At 33.7% G+C, this 23,291-nt stretch overlaps 1 pseudogene; it reads right to left on the bottom strand.

Moving 5' to 3' along the window:
* Positions 1 to 972: 972 nt before the first annotated feature.
* LOC130940644 (uncharacterized) lies at positions 973 to 22,732 on the bottom strand (annotated as a pseudogene).
* Positions 22,733 to 23,291: the final 559 nt, after the last annotated feature.

The raw sequence follows: 23,291 nt of genomic DNA, 5'->3' as shown, positions 1-23,291 counted from the left end.
ATAGAATTGGTATTTTCATGAAATTAGAGGGTATGATAGTAATTTAAAATCAAATTTAATTCAATAAAATTATTTCAAGAACATTATGTATTTATCAACTTACTAATTAGTTTTTCAAATAAGTGCTCTAATTCAAAATTAGTGATCATATAATTAATTTTTTTATTCATAAAATTAAATTTAAAATTTTAATATTCATATTAAACTATATAATTTTTTTTTATTATTTTTTAATGACTAAAACTTTAAATTTTAAATAAAAAATTACTTAATTATTATAAAAATCTCTTAATCTTAATTAATTTAAACTCAAAGTATCATCAATTTGATTTAAATATTTTTAGTAAAATAATTTTATGAATATAAAATCCTAAACAATTATAATAAGTCATAATTAACTCATTATTTTAAATTTCAAATATTTGAGTCTTACAAAAGTGAGGCTACACGATGACGATTTTGAGCGCACGAAGAAGGATGAAGAAGGAGACGAAAGAGAATGGAGCGAAAACCCTATGAATGAAGGAAGGAAACCTGTACATGAATGAAGAAGGAGACGAAGGTGAATGAAGGAGATCGAAGCTAAGGGCAGGTTTAGCGTTAAAGTGAAAAAAATTTCATTAAGTGTTGTGCATTTGAATAGGAAACGTTTGTGAAGTGCATCCAAACCTAACAAATAGGCTATCTTTGAAAAGCGTTATTTTTTTGTGAAAAAGGTGTATCTATTGACATTAAGATAACAAGGTTATACTTTATAAGTAATTTTTTTATAATAGCGTAGCCTATTTCAAATGTAACCTAAAAAAATATTATTAAATAGGTGGTTTTCTTGTGACAATTATTTATTTGCGTAAAAAGTTGAACTTGAAAGAATGCGGTGGTAACATGGGGACGAAGGAAATGATTCACTGCATGTCCATTCTATTTTAATATATATCAAATGCTAAAACGTGGTTATTGTGGATGTTGATATAAGAAATGATAGTAACTAGTAATTTTTCTTGTTGAACATTGTGACATTACATTACCATATATGATCAAGTAATTTCTATTGTATATACTTCAAATATAAAGGCTTGTTTGGGCTATATATTATAAAGGTTTGTAATTTTAGCCTTATAGTATATATGCTAAGGACTGGAGAGTGTCCAAGTCTCATTGAGTGCAGCAAGATCGGCATAATACTGTGTAATCCATCCTTTCATGATTTCGGTCTCTTTCTTTCGTTGTTGTACCAACCATTCTGGATCAGTTTCCTTTGCACTCAGAATATCCAAGCAATGAGATCCTGAAAAATAAACATTCGTCCATCAAAGTATCATTATTCATTAATTTATTTGTGTTCTTTGTTTGTTGTGTCTAATATAATCTCTCATTCTAATATATATCTTTCAATATCTCTAAACTTGTGGACTATTTGGTATTGAGTTATGACTTGATATGAGGTTAATTTAGTGGACAAATGATGTTCAATACAATAATCTCATCATTTTTGATAATTAAATTCATTTTACGTACTATTTTGATAGGTTTTGAAAACAAAAAAACTTAGCTGCTATTACAATTCAAGAAACTATTTTTTTTGAGGAGTTAAATATGTTTTATTCTTCGTCTACTTTTTCACTCTACCAATATAATAACAACATCAACTAATCAATTTGTATTGTTTAATATGCATTTTATTTTTCTTTATATTCAGTCTTATTATATTTCATCTAATATTTTCTTTTTAATTGTTTGAATAATATGAATAATTGTTTGTAATCATCAACAATAATGACAGAGCATGACTGTTAAGTTTTTATTTTTCGATTATGAGTTTGTTAGATATGTGATTTTTTGAGCTTCTAGAAACTAGCTCATCCACTCCTTTTTTTTATGTATGATTATAGTCATAAAATTAGAAACAAAAAATGACTGATAATGACTACTTGCAACACGCCACTTTTTGCATTCTAATCATCACTTGTTAACTTTTAAATGGGTTAAAATAATATAAAATAACCATTTAAAGCTATTACTTATATGATTTTTCATGTTATCCATATCAATATATTTTAATCTAGAGTAATATGTACTATTATTGCATGGGCTAATATTATATTGTTTTTGAAAAAATAATAAAGGTGGTCCAACGGGAATTAATGTGCATAAAAAAATAATAATATGAATTATGATAATTTTGCTTTACTTATGTTAGTATCGTAGTATCACAATCATGATGCTCATCTTTTGAATTTTTAAATGAGAAAGTTTAGGACCAGTAAATTTTGTGATTTTTAGCCATCAATTAATTATCAATAATAATTTTTAATGATGTGAGATTATATCTAATGATGTAGAATCATTCAATTTTTTTTGATGATTAAGTACTGGCCAAAATTTATTTTATGATTATATTATTTTTTTAATTAGTCTTGTAAATTTTTATATTAAAAAATATAGCAATGTTAATTAAAAATAATGCTGTGCATTATATGAGTTATTAAACTTGTATATTACTAATCGGATAACTAAAATATGTCATATAATATTCTTTCATTGTAACTAAAGATACATTTTTTTCCCGCTCATTCATTAACGTCTATTGTCCAACTTCAACTAATTCATAATCTGATTGATTAATTATGATTTTTTAAAATAAATAAAAAAATATTATTTCTAAAAACACGTTATTTTAATTTTCAACTTTGATTATTTGATTTGTGATGACAGGTCATTATATACCCATTTTTCAAGCTAATTTCACTTGTTTTACTAGTCTTTATGCACTTTCTTGCATCCTAAGTAAGTAATTTGGAATGAAAATGCATAACTTCTTTAAATCAAACAACCACCATTAAATTGATGCTAAATCATGAGGTTTGAGCCAAAATTAATTGATTTTTAATGAATTATAAACCTTATGAGTTTAGAGATACTTTGATTGGTTGTTTTGGTTTCTTTGTAGGTGAAGAAAAGAAGAAAAGAAGAAAAACGTGGCTTAAAGAAGTGTGGCCAAGAAATGAGAAGTGTGGTGCAACATAGAAGGAGGGGGCAAAACACTGCCCTCCACAAGAGCACACTACCCTCCAGGAGAGCAGCATATTGAACCGAGCCTTGAAAAGCATCACTGCCCTGCCCACAACAAGGGCGGAGCACAATTTGATGCCAAGGACCAAAGGAAGCAAAAACTCTGCCCTGCCCTCCTCAAGAGCAATATCGGGCTTTCATGGAAAATAATTCAAAGGAAATTGCTTCCTAGTGCTTCCTATGGGTTTCGAACCCAAGATCAAGGAGGAAAGGAGTAGCGCTCAAACACAAGGAAAACAAGCAAAAATTGGCTTGCTTTCAATCTCCAAGAATCGAACACGGCACCATGAGGAAGCAAGAAACTAAGCGTTACTTTGGTGCCAAGAAAACCAAGGAAAAAGGAGCAGCATGTGCCTCCATCGAGTTTCGAACGTGGGACTTCACCATTAGCACATTGCCCTACCCTCCACAAGGGGCAGGGCAGCATTTCTTGATGCATGGCACAAAAATTGGCGCGGCCAGCATGCACAATTGACGCGCACCAAGGGAGTTTCGGCTAGCAACAAGCGCGCACGGGCAGCACTTGGCGCACCATGACAACTCTGCCCTGCCCTCCACAAGGGCAGGGCAGCATCCTGCAGCATCACACGCAGCACTCAGCACGCACGAGGCCTCATGCACCATTTCCTGCTCTGCCCTCCACAAGGGCAGGGCAGCCTCCTGGAAGCTACTTTCTCATGGGCTGAAAATTGGATTAAAAATCTAATTTAATTCATTTCTTCAGCAAATCAAAAGCCCATCCAAATTCCAAAATCCAAGAATAGAAAGTGTATAAATAGGAAATAGTTTGATGTAATTAGGACCCTTCTTTTGATTTTTGAATTCTCACTTTTTGAAATTTCATTTTTCTCTGAGAGCTTTGAACTGAGATTTGAGAGAATTAGGAAGGAGAATTGATCTCTCTTCTTCCTCGTTCTTGCTTGAGCACTTTTTACTTTTCTTGTTTGAGTCTTGGGTGTGAAGAATTGAGAAATTTCTGTCTCAATCTCCATTTAAGATCTCTTTGATTACCTCACTGCATAATTAAGTTGAATCCAATTTCCTTTACTGCTTCCTCTTTAATTTCTTGTTAATTGCTTTGTGAATTTGGATCTGGGAAGGCAATTGAGATCTAGACTTTGCTATCTAGTCTCTGGAGTCCTGAGATCCCATTTTCCTTTTGGTTCTTCTGTGAACCCCTGCTGCAATTTACTTTCCCTTTCTGTTTGAGATCTAACAGAACTCAAATCATCTCTTGCTTTGATAATTGTTGCAATTTAATTTCCCTTGCTTGAATTCTGAAATCCCAGTCCTCAAATCCCTTTTCCATTCAAGCAATTTATATTTCTTGCACTTTAAGTTACTGCAATTTACATTTCTTGCACTTTAAGTTTCAGTCATTTAATTTCTTGTTCTTTAAGATTCAGCTCTTTTACTTTCAGTTCTCTTTAATTTCTGCAATTCTTCCCTCCCCCTTTACATTTTCTGTCATTTACTTACTGTTGGATACAAAATCACTCAACCAAAACTTGATTCGCTTGACTAAATCAACCACTAAACTAAAATTGCTCAATCCTTCAATCCTTGTGGGATCGATCTCACTCCTGTGAGTTTTATTACTTGATGCGACCCGGTACACTTGCCGGTGAGTTTTGTATTGGATCGTTTTCCACACATCAAGTTTTTGGCGCCGTTGCCGGGGATTGAAATAGATTGACAATGATTAAGTGAAGTGGAGATCTAGATCAAGCATTTTTTCTTTATTTTTAACTAACACGCTAACTGTTTGAATTTTTGCTTAAACTAACTAAAACTTCATCCTAGCAATAGATTGAAGTTTCACTGGTTTTCTAGATCTGTGTGTTTCTTATTGTGTGTTTGTATGTCAGGTACAAGAAGAGCTTCCCCTATTCTCTCTGAAATTGACCAAAGAACTCTTCGAAGAATAAGAAGAGCTGAAAGAGGGAAGAACGTTATTGGAGAGGAAGAATCTGAGGAGGTATTCCAAGAAATGGAAGGAGATCCATCAAATCTCAATCAACCAGAAGGAGGGGCCAACAATAATCCACAACAAAGAAGAGTACTGGCTTCCTACACATTTGCAAATGCTAGACATTGTGGGAGTATCATTCTTACCCCTAATGTCAATGCAAACAACTTTGAACTAAAGCCACAACTCATCACATTGGTCCAAAACAACTGCTCTTTTGGAGGAGGGCCATTGGAGGACCCGAATCAACATCTATCTACCTTCTTGAGGATTTGTGACACTGTCAAAACCAATGGTGTGCCTCCTGACAGTTACAAGTTGTTGCTCTTTCCATTCTCTCTCAGGGACAAAGCCACTCAATGGCTAGAAACATTTCCAAAGGAAAGCATCAACACTTGGGATGATTTGGTGAGCAAGTTTCTTGCCAAATTTTATCCTCCTCAAAGGATCATAAGATTGAAGACTGAGGTGCAGACATTCACTCAAATGGATGCTGAAAATTTATATGAAGCATGGAAAAGATATAAGGCTCTGCTGAGGAAATGTCCACCAGAGATGTTCACTGAGTGGGATAAGTTGCAGAACTTCTATGAAGGACTTACTCTGAAAGCTCAAGAGGCACTTGATCACTCAGCTGGAGGATCATTGCAATTGATGAAAACTGCAGAGGAAGCTCAGAGCCTCATTGATATGGTGGCTAACAACCAATATTTTTTTGCTCACCAAAGGCAACGCCAACCGTCACAGAGGAAGGGAGTGTTGGAATTAGAAGGAGTGGATACAATTTTGGCTCAACATAAAGTGATGCAGCAACAGATTCAGCAACAATTTGAGCAAATAGCCAAGAGAATTGATAACCTTCAGGTTGCATCAGTGAGTGCCACAAGCCAACCATCAACTCCTTGGGGGCAGAATGAAGAGAACCAAGAAGAACAACAACAAGAGCAAGTGCACTATATGAACAACCAAAATTCAGGATCAAATGAAGTGTATGGTGACACCTACAACCCATCCTGGAAAAACCACCCAAACCTTAGGTGGGGAGACAACCACAACCAAAACCAACAACCATGGCAAAGAAACTCAGCTCAAAACACTCCAAGAAACAACCAAAACCACAACCAGCAGCCAACTAACCAAAACTTTTATAGAAAACCCCAAAATAATCACCCTAACTCTAACCATTATCCACCCAATAACCAACCAACTAACCAAAACACTTACCATCATCCATCAACACCCCAAAACCAACCAATCTCACAAGACTCTCAGAGGATTACTAATCTAGAGCTGCTCATGGAGAAGATGATGAAGAACCAAGAATTGACAACAAAGAACCAAGAAGCTTCCATGAAGAGCCTAGAAAGGCAGATTGGACAAATCTCCAAGTAGATTTCTATAGAGAGACCTTCAAGCTCACTACCAAGTGATACCATTCCTAATCCAAAAGAAGAATGCAAAACTGTGCAATTAAGGAGTGGAAAGACATTGGTGGATGGCAACTAAGGAGCAACCAAGAAACTTACGGAGAGTGACAAAGAACCAACAGAGAAAGATAGAGCTAACAACAAGGACATAACAAGCAAGAATGTCCCAGAAAAGCTCACAGAAGAGGACAACCAACCACAGAATTTAAAGAAGGGAAAGCAGATCATGGAAGAACCAAATCCAAAACAGCAGCAAGTGGAGAAGAGTCTTACACTTCCACTAGCCTATCCACAGTGATTCCAAAAAGAAGCAAAGGATCAACATTTTCACAAATTCCTTGAGACTTTCAAGAAGCTGGAAATCAACATACCTTTGGCTGAGGCATTGGAGCAAATGCCTCTATATGCCAAGTTCTTAAAAGAGCTCATCAACAAGAAAAGAGACTGGAATGAGAAGGAGACGGTAATGCTCAGTGAGGAATGTAGCGCTGTGCTCCAAAAAGGAATTCCACCAAAACTTAAAGATCCAGGGAGTTTTGTAGTATCATGCACTATAGGCAAATTAACCTTGGACAAAGCTCTCTGTGATCTTGGAGCTAGTATCAACTTAATGCCCCTGTCCATGATGAGGAAGCTTGCTATAGAAGAACTCAAACCCACACTGATGTCACTAGTCATGGCCGACAGATCAATCAAGACACCTAATGGAATTGTGAAAAATCTGTTAGTTAAGGTTGGGGAGTTTATCTTCCCTGCGGATTTTGTGATCTTGGACACTGACAAGGAAGGAAACAATTCAATCATCTTGGGAAGATCATTTCTAGCAACTGCAAGAGCCATTATAGATGTGGAAAAAGGAGAAATGATCTTCAGAGTACACAATGAGCAAATGATCATAAATGTTTTCAAGTCAATGCAACACCCTCCTGAGCAAGAAGATTACCTGTGGGTGGATATGATAGAGAGCCTGGTGGAAGAAATGTTAGACACTAATCAGCATGAGCAAGAAGAAGAAATTAATCAAAAGACAGTAGAGGAACACGTAGCTGAAATCTCTATTGATAAGGAGGTGAAACCAAGCAAGAAGGAAGAAGTGCAAAAACAAGAACTGAAGCCATTACCCACCCATCTCAAATATGCATTCCTTGGCACATCAGAGAGTTTCCCAATGATCATCAATTCATCCCTGACAAAGAAAGAAGAAGGAGAGCTTCTCGATGTACTCAGAGCTCACAAGGATGCTTTAGGATGGACCATTGACGATCTGAAAGGCATTAGCCCTGCAGTGTGTATGCATAAAATCCTCTTGGAGGACAATTCCAAAGCAGTAGTTCAACCTCAAAGAAGGTTAAATCCTGCAATGAAGGAAGTCGTCCAGAAAGAAGTAATGAAATTGTGGAATGCAGGGATAATATATCCTATCTCTGATAGCTCATGGATAAGCCCAGTCCAAGTGGTATCAAAGAAGGGTGGAATGACAGTCATTATTAATGAGAAAAATGAACTCATTCCCACAAGAATTGTGACAGGATGGAGGATGTGTATTGACTATAGGAGGCTGAATGATGCCACACGCAAAGATCATTTCCCACTTCCTTTCATTGATCAGATGCTTGAAAGATTGGCCGGCCATGCTTACTATTGCTTCCTGGATGGCTATTCTGGGTATAATCAGATAGTGGTAGATCCAAAGGACCAAGAAAAGACTTCATTCACATGTTCATTTGGAGTTTTCGCTTATAGAAGAATGCCATTTGGACTATGCAATGCCCCAGCCACTTTTCAAAGGTGTATGCTCTCCATTTTTTCAGATATGGTCGAAAAGTTTTTAGAGGTTTTCATGGACGACTTTTCTGTTTTTGGTGACAATTTCAATACTTGCCTGAAACATCTAACTCTTGTCTTGAAACGGTGCCAAGAAACTAATTTGGTTTTGAATTGGGAAAAGTGCCATTTCATGGTGCCTGAGGGGATTGTTCTTGGTCATAAAGTTTCAAGAAAAGGGATAGAAGTTGACAAGGCAAAGGTGGAAATTATAGAAATGCTCCCTCCACCAACTAATGTGAAATCTGTTAGAAGTTTCTTGGGGCATGCAGGATTTTATAGAAGGTTTATCAAGGATTTTTCTAAAATAGCCAAACCTTTGAGTAATCTGTTAATGATTGATAATCCTTTTGTTTTTGATGAAAATTGCCAGCACGCCTTTGAAACTTTAAAACACAAACTCACAACAGCACCAATTATCACACCTCCGGATTGGGAACTACCCTTTGAACTCATGTGTGATGCAAGTGATATTGCAATTGGTGCTGTACTTGGACAAAAGAAGGGAAACTTGCATCATGTCATATATTATGCAAGTAAAGTGTTGAATGAGGCTCAAAAAAAATTACACCACAACAGAGAAGGAATTGTTAGCTGTAGTTTATGCATTTGATAAGTTCAGATCATACTTGATAGGATCTAAAATTGTGGTTTATACTGATCATGCTGCCCTCAAGTATTTGATGTCAAATCAGGATGCTAAACCAAGACTTATCAGGTGGATACTACTCCTACAGGAGTTTGACATTGAGGTAAGGGACAGGAAAGGCACTGAAAACCGAGTTGCTGATCATTTGTCAAGGCTGCCACAAGAAACAATTCAAGAAGCCTCACAACCTGTGAATGAAAGCTTCCCAGATGAACACCTATTGCTGGTTCAACAAACACCGTGGTTTGCTGACATAGCAAACTACAAAGTGGGGAGAAAGATACCTCAAGAATTCACTAAGCAACAAGAGAAGAAGCTAATCAATGAAGCAAGGAAGTTCTTGTGGGATGAACCTTTTCTGTTCAAGAGATGTTCTGATGGAGTAATTAGGAGATGTGTCTCTGAGAGTGAAATAAGAGATATATTGTGGCATTGCCATGGCTCAGCTTATGGTGGACATTTTGGTCCAGAAAGAACAGCTGCAAAGATATTGCAAAGTGGGTTCTATTGGCCAACTATCTTCAAAGATGCCAGAGAGTTTGTCCACCAATGTAATGAATGCCAGAGAGCAGGAGGATTGACAAGAAGGAATGAGATGCCGCAGAATTTCATTTTGGAATTAGAATTATTTGATCTATGGGGCATTGATTTCATGGGACCCTTTCCCCCTTCCTATTCTTTCAGATATATCTTGGTAGCAGTGGAGTATGTTTTAAAGTGGGTGAAAGCCATAGCCACAACTACTTGTGATGCACAAATTGTCCTTCAATTCCTCAAGAAGCACATTTTTACTAGATATGGGGTACCCAAGGGTCTTATTAGTGATGGTGGTGGTCATTTTTGTAACAAACAAATGGAAAAACTTCTTTATAAATATAGAGTTATTCATAAAGTAGCCACACCATATCACCCTCAGACTAATGGGCAGGCTGAGTTAGCAAACAGAGAATTGAAGAAAATCCTAGAGAAAACAGTAGGAAGCACAAGAAAGGATTGGGCTAGGAAGTTGGAAGATGCACTCTGGGCGTACAGGACAGCTTTCAAAACTCCCATTGGGAAGTCCCCCTTTCAGCTATTATATGGCAAATCTTGTCACCTCCCGGTAGAGCTTGAACACAAAGCCTTTTGGGCTACTAAACTCCTAAACCTTGACTCTGAAACAGCAGGGGAGAAAAGGTTGTTGCAGCTAAATAAGCTGGATGAATTTAGGCTAGAAGCCTATGAAAATACCAAGATATACAAGGAAAAATCCAAGAGGTGGCATAACAGGAAGATCTTGAAGAAAGAATTCAAACCTGGGCAATAAGTACTATTGTACAACTCAAGACTCAAGATATTTCCTGGCAAGCTTAAATCTAAGTGGACTGGTCCATATTTGGTAACTAAGGTCTTTCCTTATGGGAGTATTGAATTGCTAGACGAAGCAACAAAGAGTCGATTCACAGCAAATGGTCACAGAGCAAAGCTATACCTAGGAGGACAATGGGACAAGAAAAAAGAGGTTCAGGATCTAAATCCTTCTTGAAGTAAAAATAGAAGATGTCAAGCTAGTGACAATAAAGAAGCGCTTGTTGGGAGGCAACCCAACCTGAGGTAGTTTTCTTTTCATAGCTTTTTCAATAAAAATGTTGAATAATTGGTATGCATTGCAAGGAGCTAAGTTTGGTGTTGCACACCAAAACAACTTAAGGGAGAATGAAAGATTCTAAGTTTGATGTTCCACCAAAAATCTCATTTAAAAGCACATTCTCACCTCTTGCATAATGCTAGCTCCAAGCAATCAAACAAATTATCCAACTATTTAACTGCTTTCTAGCTTTAATCCCATAACCTTTAGCAAGGACACAAGGTTTTACATATGGTTAACTTGCTGCATCAGAGGCAGTGGCAAGCAATTAAGTTTGGTGTCTTTAACACCAAAATAAATCCAAGAGCCACACTCAATTTATGCATACTAACCATGTAATTAAGGGCTTGAGAAGCAAGCAACTTTGAGAATTATGCAGGACATGAGTCAACAATTGAAGATATTGTGCATCTTAACTCAAAGAAAACACAACAGAAGGAAGAATCAAAGGGCTGCAACTTCAAAGGTTGTATCTAAATTTAATCCTTGCTGCTGTGAATTGTTTTGAACATGGGAACCATTATATATCCTGCTAAAGTGTTTGTCTAGTTGCAGGTGAAGTTGTTTGATTAAGTATGCTAATCTGCATAATGCTTGTCATCCATCACCTAGCTGAATTTTGTTTTGTTTCCCATATGCTTGAATAAAAGAGAATTGTTTGAATTGGAAAGTAAATATCCAATGTTGCATAAGTTAGAATGGAAGTTAATGGTGGTGTATGTGTTTGATTAAATGCATAACTCATGAAATAATTGCTACATAATGTCATTTTCATTGAAGTGTTAGCTAGCTTGCTGTTATAAAGGTTCTTATCAGTAAAGAAAAAGCCCTTGAGAACAAAAATAAAATAGAAAGAAAAGGAAGAAGAAAAAGCCAATGTGGCAAGAAAAACAAAGAATGAAGGCTGGACACCAATAGCTTGGACCCTAGGACACATGCCTGTGATGTTCTTGTACTAGGATATGCTTGGATAAGTAAATTCTAAGGGGTATTTCAAAACCCGGTCACTTAGATCAACTGATTTGTGATGACCAATTGAAAGTCCACAATAAAGAGCAACTTAGATACAGAACATTTAGTTATCCAAAGAGATGCTGGGCATCAATGATCCTAGGAAGAAATAGTGAGCCATGTGTATGTGGTGAAAAGATGTTGAGTAAAAATAAAGCCAAAGGCTACTACTGCAACATTAGACACCAAGCCTCCAAAGAATAATAAGCTTGTTAAGCAACATGAGAAAAGAAAAGTTAGCAAGGGAGCAAGTAAAGAATAAACCATATAACAGCAAGCTTAGTAAACCTTTGAGGAAAACTATATATTATGTAACAGCAAACAATAACTTGAGTTGTCATTGTCTGCATAAAAACTCCATGAATCAAATTATGCTATATGCCTAATAAGGATATGTTTTCTTTTCTTGTTCATTTCATTTTCTCTTAGTTTTGATGCTTGCTTGGGGACAAGCAAGAATTAAGTTTGGTGTTGTGATGACAGGTCATCATATACCCATTTTTCAAGCTAATTTCACTTGTTTTACTAATCTTTATGCACTTTCTTGCATCCTAAGTAAGTAATTTGGAATGAAAATGCATAACTTCTTTAAATCAAACAACCACCATTAAATTGATGCTAAATCATGAGGTTTGAGCCAAAATTAATTGATTTTTAATGAATTATAAACCTTATGAGTTTAGAGATACTTTGATTGGTTGTTTTGGTTTCTTGTAGGTGAAGAAAAGAAGAAAAGAAGAAAAACGTGGCTTAAAGAAGTGTGGCCAAGAAATGAGAAGTGTGGTGCAACATAGAAGGAGGAGGCAAACACTGCCCTCCACAAGAGCACACTGCCCTCCAGGAGAGCAGCATATTGAACCGAGCCTTGAAAAGCATCACTGCCCTGCCCACAACAAGGGCGGAGCACAATTTGATGCCAAGGACCAAAGGAAGCAAAAACTCTGCCCTGCCCTCCTCAAGAGCAATATCGGGCTTTCATGGAAAATAATTCAAAGGAAATTGCTTCCTAGTGCTTCCTATGGGTTTCGAACCCAAGATCAAGGAGGAAAGGAGTAGCGCTCAAACACAAGGAAAACAAGCAAAAATTGGCTTGCTTTCAATCTCCAAATATCAAACACGGCACCATGAGGAAGCAAGGAACTAAGCGTTACTTTGGTGCCAAGAAAACCAAGGAAAAAGGAGCAGCATGTGCCTCCACCGAGTTTCGAACGTGGGACTTCACCATTGGCACATTGCCTTGCCCTCCACAAGGGCAGGGCAGCATTTCTTGATGCATGGCACAAAAATTGGCGCGGCCAGCATGCACAATTGACACGCACCAAGGGAGTTTCGGCCAGCAACAAGCGCGCACGGGCAGCACTTGGCGCACCATGACAACTCTGCCCTGCCCTCCACAAGGGCAGGGCAGCATCCTGCAGCATCACACGCAGCACTCAGCACGCACGAGGCCTCATGCACCATTTCCTGCTCTGCCCTCCACAAGGGCAGGGCAGCCTCCTGGAAGCTACTTTCTCATGGGCTGAAAATTGGATTAAAAATCCAATTTAATTCATTTCTTCACCAAATCAAAAGCCCATCCAAATTCCAAAATCCAAGAATAGAAAGTGTATAAATAGGAGATAGTTTGATGTAATTAGGACCCTTCTTTTGATTTTTGAATTCTCACTTTTTGAAATTTCATTTTTCTCTGAGAGCTTTGAACTGAGATTTGAGAGAATTAGGAAGGAGAATTGATCTCTCTTCTTCCTCGTTCTTGCTTGAGCACTTTTTACTTTTCTTGTTTGAGTCTTGGGTGTGAAGAATTGAGGAATTTCTGTCTCAATCTCCATTTAAGATCTCTTTGATTACCTCACTGCATAATTAAGTTGAATCCAATTTCCTTTACTGCTTCCTCTTTAATTTCTTGTTAATTGCTTTGTGAATTTGGATCTGGGAAGGCAATTGAGATCTAGACTTTGCTATCTAATCTCTGGAGTCCTGAGATCCCATTTTCCTTTTAGTTCTTCTGTGAACCCCTGTTGCAATTTACTTTCCCTTTCTGTTTGAGATCTAACAGAACTCAAATCATCTCTTGCTTTGATAATTATTGCAATTTAATTTCCCTTGCTTGAATTCTGAAATCCCAGTCCTCAAATCCCTTTTCCATTCAAGCAATTTATATTTCTTGCACTTTAAGTTACTGCAATTTACATTTCTTGCACTTTAAGTTTCAGTCATTTAATTTCTTGTTCTTTAAGATTCAGCTCTTTTACTTTCAGTTCTCTTTAATTTCTGCAATTCTTCCCTCCCCCTTTACATTTTCTGTCATTTACTTACTGTTGGATACAAAATCACTCAACCAAAACTTGATTCGCTTGACTAAATCAACCACTAAACTAAAATTGCTCAATCCTTCAATCCTTGTGGGATCGACCTCACTCCCGTGAGTTTTATTACTTGATGCGACCCGGTACACTTGCCGGTGAGTTTTGTGTTGGATCGTTTTCTAATTTCGCTCGAGAGTATATATATATATATATATATATATATATATGATTTACACTTATATGTACATCGCCATTTTGAAATTGATATATGGTATGAGATAAAAGAAACCTTATTGGTAGCTAATGATGCAATTATTCATCGCTTAATCATCCAATATTTGAGTTCTTTCTTTTCTAATTTGGCTATATTTATTTGGATCCCGCTAGAGAGACAATAGACTATTTGTACAATGTAAATTAATTTTTGGGATAATTAACATCTTCTCGAAAAATTAGTTTAATTTTTGGGTTCACCAAGAATCGAACTCTTGACCTTTTGGATCTAACGCTTTAATACCATGTCATGATACCACTCATCCCAAAAACTTCAGCTGATAGAAAAATGTAACACTAATGATTATATCTCTAATACTCCATAAACCTCCATTGTACACATTGTATAAATATTTCATTGGCTCCTCATACTTTCCCTATTTATAATGATACCTCATTTATGTAAATTTGCTTGATATTTTAACATAAACAAACAATAAAACAATAGAATAACAATACATACCGTTAACTGTATTGATAGCAATAATGCTGTCTGAAATGTTGTTTAGAACTCTGAAAGTCAATTAGCACAAGGTATTTAATCAAAATATTAATTTAAGATTATTATTAAAATAAAAACTCCTATTGTATTTATATTGATTTTTAATTACTTCTTTCCAATGAATTTTTTTCTGATTTTTTAATTAAGAAGATTACATACCCGCCAATACTATAAGGATCTCTTAACCCATTGGAGAAAATAATGTTGCTGCCAAATCTTTGAAGGACCAATGTTATATCCTGTCATTAGTCATTATATCAATATAAATTTTGAGATATGTGTGTTTAGGATATTTTTAAAGTCACATTAAAAAGAAAAATAATAGTATGTTAAAAAAACTTACATGGCCTCCATAATAGGTAGTGACCCAATGGGGACGAAGAGTGACACCAAATTCTTTCTGGCAGCCATTGGCAAAGCTCTCAAAATTGTAAGGATCAGCTATGAACATTGAATCATTTCCTATTCCAATGGGGATCACCATCTCACTACATGTCTGAATATACAAATTAAGCCAATCATAACATTCTTAGATGCTTTGAAGAAAAAATGAGAAAGCAGAGAAGATGTTAGAGGCTGGAGTGAATCAAGAGGAGAATTGAAGATTTAGATTGAAGTGTTGTATAAGAGAAGAGCTAAGTTTTGTAAGCAACAATGAAGTGATTGTAATATGAAGGGTGAATATAAAAATACAAAATACTTTGATGCAACACAACGATAAGACAAAGGAAAAGCATGATAGATGAAGTTCAAGATGGGGGGTTGACAGTAAATGATTCGAGTAGAATGAAGTAGATTTCAATGAGGTACTTCAAGAACTTGCACACTCATAAATGGCTACTAAAGTGGCAGGACCAGATGGGTATAACCTTGGGAATTCACAAAGATGATGAGGGTATTCTTTATGGATGGTAAGATGCCAAGAGAAATCAACATGACGTGATTGGTAAGACACAAATATTGTTTTATTCAAAATTGATAGATGCTATATGGAATATTAATAGTGTGTGAGATGGTAGCTTGAGGGCTTAGGCAAGATGGTCCAGTATTGCCCTTTTTATTTGTTATGATGGTTGAAGTTTTCAATAGAATGATTGAAAGGGTTATGCAGTTGCAGATGGCTATGGGAAAAAGGAGGGTATCGCTATTGGAGGATCTTGAAGTGTTTTGGCATGAAGTTGCAGGAAGGTTGAAAAGTGGAATGGGATTCCTCACGCCAGTGTTGGATAAGCCAGAGAAGCAGCTGAGTAATTGGAAGACCATATACAACAAAATCAATTATAAATAATTTTTCCATGTACTTCTCGGAAAATGGCAAAGAAAATAATCTCCATGTAGTCAAAGTTCTTTTGGGGAGGTCCAAAGAAACTGTTATGTGGAGTATAATTCAAAAATCAAATGAGCATAGAGGATTAGGAGTTGGAGGTCATTTAGTATTTCATGCTAAAAAATTTGTTGTGATCCAAACACACACTAAATACACTCAAAGTACCTTACGGTAATGATATATACTTTCAACTCTCAAAAGAAATCAAAGTACTTGTCACCAAAACAAAGAGAAGATACACAGTCTAATACAAATCTTCTCAACCAAAAGAGCTAGAGACAAAAAAATATAGTATATAGAATATGAAAAGACACAACTTTAGCTTTAAAACTTAAAACTCAAAACTAAACTCAAATAAAGAGAGAGTGTTGATGCAACCACTTAGCACTTACTAAGCCATCTATGTTGGGAATAAAAAGACTAAGCTATCACACTACTTGAAACTAAACCTCTAATCTTAAAAGCAAAAGTCATCAATTTTGAATACAAAAAGTCAAGTAAAAATATCCAATAATCTCCACCTTAACTTGGTTTTTCATCGAGTTTCAAACTTTTAAAACCACCACTAACAAACCTTCACTTTACCAAATTTACCTTCAATTTCTCTAACGTTCTATTCAAATCCCTATTTCTAGTAATTCCATTTTGAATATAGTTTTAAAAATAAAATTTAAAACGTAAAATAAAATAAAATAAAAAATAGAAATGAAGAATAAGTAAATTGATAATGATATAGTAAATAAATAAATTACCTGCCACCTCCAACCCTGGGTAGTGTCGGTTACATTTTGGGGAGCATTAACTTTGCAAGTGGCATTTCCCCTAAAAGCCACGACACCTGCATATATCTTATTCAAAGTATCATTTTCAAAAAAAGCTTTATCTATGGCATTACAGATCATAGTAACTGGGTATGTTGGTGGATGATTGTACTGAGCTGCTGAAGCATACATCGACACCAAATACGATATTAAGTCCGAAGAGTTGTTTAAGGGGCTGTAAAAAAGTGATACTTTAATTAACTCACGTTTTTACTATAAACAAGAAAAAGAACACCTATTTTCAAGCCTAATACAAAAGTTGAAAACACTTTTTTTAATTTTATTTTATTTTCTAAGTTGTTTCTATTTACAAAATCTATTAGAAATGCTTGAGAAACTTTTCGGATTTGTTATGATATTTTTCTTTATATAAGAGTACCAATACTTTAATTTAATCATTAATTTAAGTTTCAATTTTAAGTTTTTTAAATTTTAAAATAAATTAATTTTTGTTAATAAAATATGTGACAATTTCTTAGGGACACACATTATAAGATACTAAAATCTCGTACTTTAATATAATTATTCACCCCGAACAATATTTCTAAGATTTTTTTTAAAAAAAAATGTAAAATTTAAAAATAAAAAATACTTCATTAATAATATTTTGTATAAATTACTTAAATAAATCAGGAGGGAATTAATATTAGGCAAATGCCCGAAATGAATTCACAATACATGTTTGTCCTTTTTTTTATAATGTAAATCGTGGGCATTTGTTGTGTTTTTTCATCGGCTTTTACAGACGTTCTCCTGTTCATTGAGGTGTTCAAGTATTAGAAATTACTAATCAGCATGGAGACTCATTTGTATAAAAAATAGGGAGATGCATTGCTTATGGCAATTACACCAAATGAAAACTATAATATATTCCTTGTAGCCTCGACATGGTATTCTACTTTATAGGCTAAAGACAATGGTTGGATTCCACCAAGTGCATATCATACCTTTTGTATTTGCCATGTAGGTGCAAATTTCACATTGAACTTCAAATGCAGAGATCCAAAGAAATTTTTTGTAAACACTGATTATGGGAAGACTGAGTTTGAATTTGATTATTGATTTGACATTCTATAAAGCAATATTTGATAATATGTGAATGAGACTAGGAATGTTAACCGGGTAGGGCGGGGGTGGGAGATGCCTCCCGGCTCTCCATCTTTGTCTCCAAATTTTCTCTTCGTCTCCATCTCTATTTTTCGTCGTGGAAGAGTATTGCTCTCCATCCCCATTACTTACAGAACCTCATTTTTCGCAAGGACCCTATTTTCCAATTCTCTGTCTGACTAATTACTAATTTCCATAAGAATAGAGTTAAAAGTTTCTATCATATACAAAATCAGCAAGATTTTATATAAAAATTCTAAATGACAAGATGGTGAGTAACGCAGTGGGGGGACACCATGGCGAGCTAGAGCATAGAGTAGTGGACGAGGTGGGAGACGCAACAGTAGAGAGGAGAACGGTCACGACGATAGAATTGTGAAAAGGAACACCACGAATATAGATAACGACGTGGCGATGGTGTATATATATATATATATATATATATAGTATGTGAAATGACTAAATAACATATATACATATATAAGAAATAAACTATTAAGGATAATTAAGTAAATTTATGAATTTCGGGGATTAGCGGAGACGGGACGAGATCCCCACTCGGGTCCCTACGCTTGTCTCGAGAGAATTTCGCTTCCTGTCTCCATCCTTGCGAAAAAAATTCTCCACAATCGGATCTTCATTTGGAGTAGTTCTCGTAGGAATTCCCGTGTCTCGAAGAATTTTGTCATCCCTAAATGGGACACTAATATGAACATTTATCTTGATAAAAAACATATACACCGGTACAACCATGACAAAGTAACTGACCCCTAATTATATTTTTATAATATTTTTAACTTGACAACATAGAACAATCACTGGATATGAATTCACACCCTGGACTTGTCTCTAAAGAGCTATGTTGTTAAAAGCATCTATATGTTCAAGTATCAACCATCATAGTGTCTTCCCCAGTTTGTGTTGAAAAAATCGCTTCTAAAATCAGGAATGAGTAATAGTATGCTTGTTGTTACTCCTGTTAGGAGGAAATTTTAACAAAATAACTCCTAAAATTGAATACATATTGGTTTTCTATCCGACATCAATCGCTCAAAATTTAAAAAATATCCGCTCATAGTTTTATCATCTTTTGAAAGGTTAAACATGTATACAATATTTTATGACATTTCTAGTAAATTTTTTAAATGACATGTGAAAAGTATGCGTCTTCAAACATCATCGATCGTTCAATAAATGCACGAATGAGAGCTTCATTAATTTTAAATCTAGAATGCTCGTGAAGCATAATCACATTGTATAAACTAATCATCTATAAATAAAAGATGAAACAATTATGTAAAGATATTTTTTACTGCATCCTCTTACTAATAATATAGTGAGTTAGCTATAGAAATAATTAAATTTTATATTCAGAACATGTACAACCCACAATTATCCCAATAATGTATATTCTAGTGGTTTATGAATTATGAAGGTGAGTGTTCGAACTAAATTGTGGATTACACGGGTATTTATATTCACCTCAACTCAAGCTAAATGGTGGATATTTTTAGAGTTTTATGCACATTAAATTGTAGATTTGGCTCGCATTTTATGTCTTTTTTGGCACACTAAATAGTGGTTTTGCATAGGTTTCATGTGTTATTTTTTACACTAAATCATAGATTATATACAGATTTTCTAGATGTAAAATACACACCAAATCGTGAATTTTTTTGGAATTTTGCAGTTTCTTAAAATAGGGATATTTTATTAAATTTATACAAGTAACTTTATTTAAGGTATAATTATTCTGTCGGTGTCGATTCCTATAATTTCAGTGAATTTTTAATTAGGTTTTTATATTTTTTTACTTTCAATTGAACCCCTATATATATTATATCAAATTTTATAACTAAGTCTCTATCGTGACAAAAATGTCGAAATTAATAGAATATTCTGTTAAACTATATAGAATATTCAGTCAAGTGTTAGATATATTTCATTAATTCTAACAATTTTGTCACGACAGAGACTTAATTACAAAATTTGATATGATATAAGGATTTAATTGAAAAAAAAAATATAAGAACCTAATTAAAAATTTAATGAAACTATAGGAACCAATAGAGTAATTAAATCTTTATTTAATAATTAGAATGTTTAGGTTAAATTGTTTCTCATCTGATTTATTTGTGTAATTTTCCTGACATTGAAATATTTCAATACTTATTAATAGTGGTGACTGTTAAAAATAACCCGTTGAGAATATTTATCTAAACCAAAAAAAAAAAAAAAAATCATACTAGCAGGTGTTGAATTTGTTACTAAGAATGGAAAGGCCGTTTGGCTGAGACGCTACTGTTTCAATTGCAGACCAAGACTTGAATATAGTTTCGTAGCATGTCTCACTCGCTTCCTGCAAAATAAATGTAAGCGTCTCTATAATGCATTTGATAAAAAATAAATAAAGAAATTAAAGACAATAAATACAAATAACAAAAGTATTGTGTATTACTCGAAAATCCCTAGTGACAATAGAGAAGTATCCGTCATGTGGCGTGATGTCATCAAAGTAGAGGATTGGAGCTGATGAGGCCAAAGCACCAATTGCCACGTGAGGGTATTTTAGTCTAAACCATGAAGCAAGCACTGCATAAAAGGAGGTTAAAAACACACACATCATGTCTCAACTTGGAAGTTGGAAACAAATACGCGTTTGGAAATTTTTTTTTTTTTTAAGATGAAGAAAGTGTTTTTAATTAAAAGAAAGTAAGAGACTAAGAGAGTATTCTTGTGCTAAGTAAGCAATTTGTGTGTGAATATCGATCGAAGACTTTATATTTAAAAAAAAAAATTATTTTTATAAAATTTTAGAAGTGTTGAATAAATTATAAAAAATTAAAAAATGAATCGTCGATTAGAAAAACACTCATATATTTTCTCTTTATGCAAATAATTGTATTTTCTAATAAAAAGAAAGATAAAAATAAAAAAGTATTTTTCAAAAGTTAATCCAAAACATACTTTATTATCTTTTAAAATTAAAGAGAGAGAAATTTGAAAAATGTTTTAATGAATTGTTTATTAAAAAGTATTTCTTGTATATTTTATAAAAGCACAAAATTATTTTTTAATAAAAATATATTTTACAAAAGTTAAAAAATGAACAATGTTTTTTTTTTTTTGGAGGTTTGAAATAAGATCCATCCAAAACGCATCCTAAACAAAAGACGTTGGAAGATTTAAGATTTTTTGAGTAACTAACTTCCGCCATATGATCCTCCAAATACAATACAGGAGACTTCAGGGAGTATGTGTTTTTTATATGTATGATGAGTTCTGCATAGTCAGCTATGGCTTGAGCTGAGTTGAAATATCCAATAGTACTTGCATTCTTCAATGCTTCTTCCCTTGATCCAAATGGTATTGATTTTCCATAGTATCGGTGCTGTGATACATATAACAGTTATAATCCATGTCAAATTCAATTCTTTGTATTGGTGCTTCTTGAAAATTGTCATAGTAAGCAGAAAAATAGTTAAAAATTAATATGATAGCCAACAAGAAATAATTGACACAAATATGGTATAATTTATCGACGCTAATATGAATGAATAATACATGACTCATATATGTATATATAAAATTTCCTTTCATTATTAAAAGTGAATAAAAATAGTTGTTTTAATAGAATATCTTTTGATCATTCATTTTAAAAGAATATATTTAAAATCATTGAATCATGAATTGTAAACAAAAAAGTGTCTAAAAATAATTTTGACAATAAATATGATTTTAGAAATAATTTTATTAATGATAATTTATTTTATTCATATTAGGTAATTTATTATTGATGATGATAAAATATAACTATGAATACAAATATTATCAAACTTGTTCTAAACTTTCTTTTTAGCTTGCATCCCTTATATTCCTGAGTCAAGCTTTAATTTACCCAAGTCATCTTAAAAACGTATTATCAGGATGAAAATTTTCAGACAGTTATTGAGAGTTAAGCTGTTTTTAATAATTTTATTTTACAATTATAAACACGACTATTGACCGTTAGTAATTAATACATTTAAATATTATTTTGACAATTATTATAACATAAAAATAATTTACTAAGATAATTATTCTTAATTATCTTAAAAGATGCTATTTTATATTTTAAGGATAAACATTCTTGTTATATTAGTTAGGATTAAGTACAAGGAACTAATTTTTAATTAAAAAAATTATTTTTTAATTTTTATTCTTTCAAAGATTTAAGATTAGAATTTAAAAATTAAAAAATTAATTGATATTAATCGAAAAACATTTACTATCTAGTTGAATTTGTATGTTATTATAACATTTCTATAAGGAAATAAGGGAAAATGTAATCATATATACAATACCTCTATGTACAGTAAAAGAGCATTAAAGGAAGCAGCATTGTCGGTGATAAATCCTAAGCCTTCAGGGGAACCATCAATGGGTGCTTCTGCGCCCAAATATGCAAATATTGGAGCACTAGAATTGGCACCACCCCAATACTTGAAATTCATTAGATATCTTTGTTGAAATGTTTGATAACTCTGAGGCCTATAGTTGAAGTGATCCAATGTTTGGTTGTAATAAAATGTTTTCACATCATCTGAAGAGAGTGATGATGATGCAAAGTTATTGTTGTATAAGATTGTTTCCCATTCAGGAATTGGACTTAGCCTTGGGATCACCATTAATGGGTGTGTTGAACTTATAACATAGGTGGAGATGAAGATGAAAATCATCAAGGTATGTTGTTGTTTTTCCATTATTGAACAACGACTTTAGAATTATTGGAAATCTCTTAGCTTTGAGTTTTTTTTCTACTCAATTATGGACCTCTTTATACAAGATATATGATGCTGTCTTAGTTACATTTGCTAGAGGGTTTCTTTTTATTTATTTTTTTTACTTTTTTTTTTTATTTATTTTGATCGGACGGCTATTTTAACGTAGTTAGACGACTAATATCTCTAATTTTTGGTTTTACACTTAATTACACATTTTGATTGGCATGTTTTTTTACTTTTATTCATGGGTGCTGGCTTAATAATATATTTTATTTATTCTCTTTGTCTTACAATAGAAACCTTGTTACTTGTTTGTATCTCGTACATTTATCGTAGTCCAGTGTATAAGATGACAAGATAAAATATAAATATGTAAACATAAGAAATAAACGTTTGAGTTGTTGTATATTCTAAAAGAGAATAAAATGAAAATCAACAAATCAAAAAAATATTATTAAAAAGTAAAAAAATGATAAAAATAATTCAACCAAATTATTAAATAATCAAAAAAGAAAAATTCAATTGTGAATAAAGTTCTAACTAATTTATTTATTAAAAAAGTAAAATAAATTGATTTTTATATATTTGCAACTCGTAAGAAAATATTCAAAAT

Source organism: Arachis stenosperma, chromosome 7 (genome assembly GCF_014773155.1).
Source record: "Arachis stenosperma cultivar V10309 chromosome 7, arast.V10309.gnm1.PFL2, whole genome shotgun sequence".
NCBI lineage: Eukaryota > Viridiplantae > Streptophyta > Magnoliopsida > Fabales > Fabaceae > Arachis > Arachis stenosperma.
This window is presented reverse-complemented; position numbering and strand designations above follow the sequence as displayed.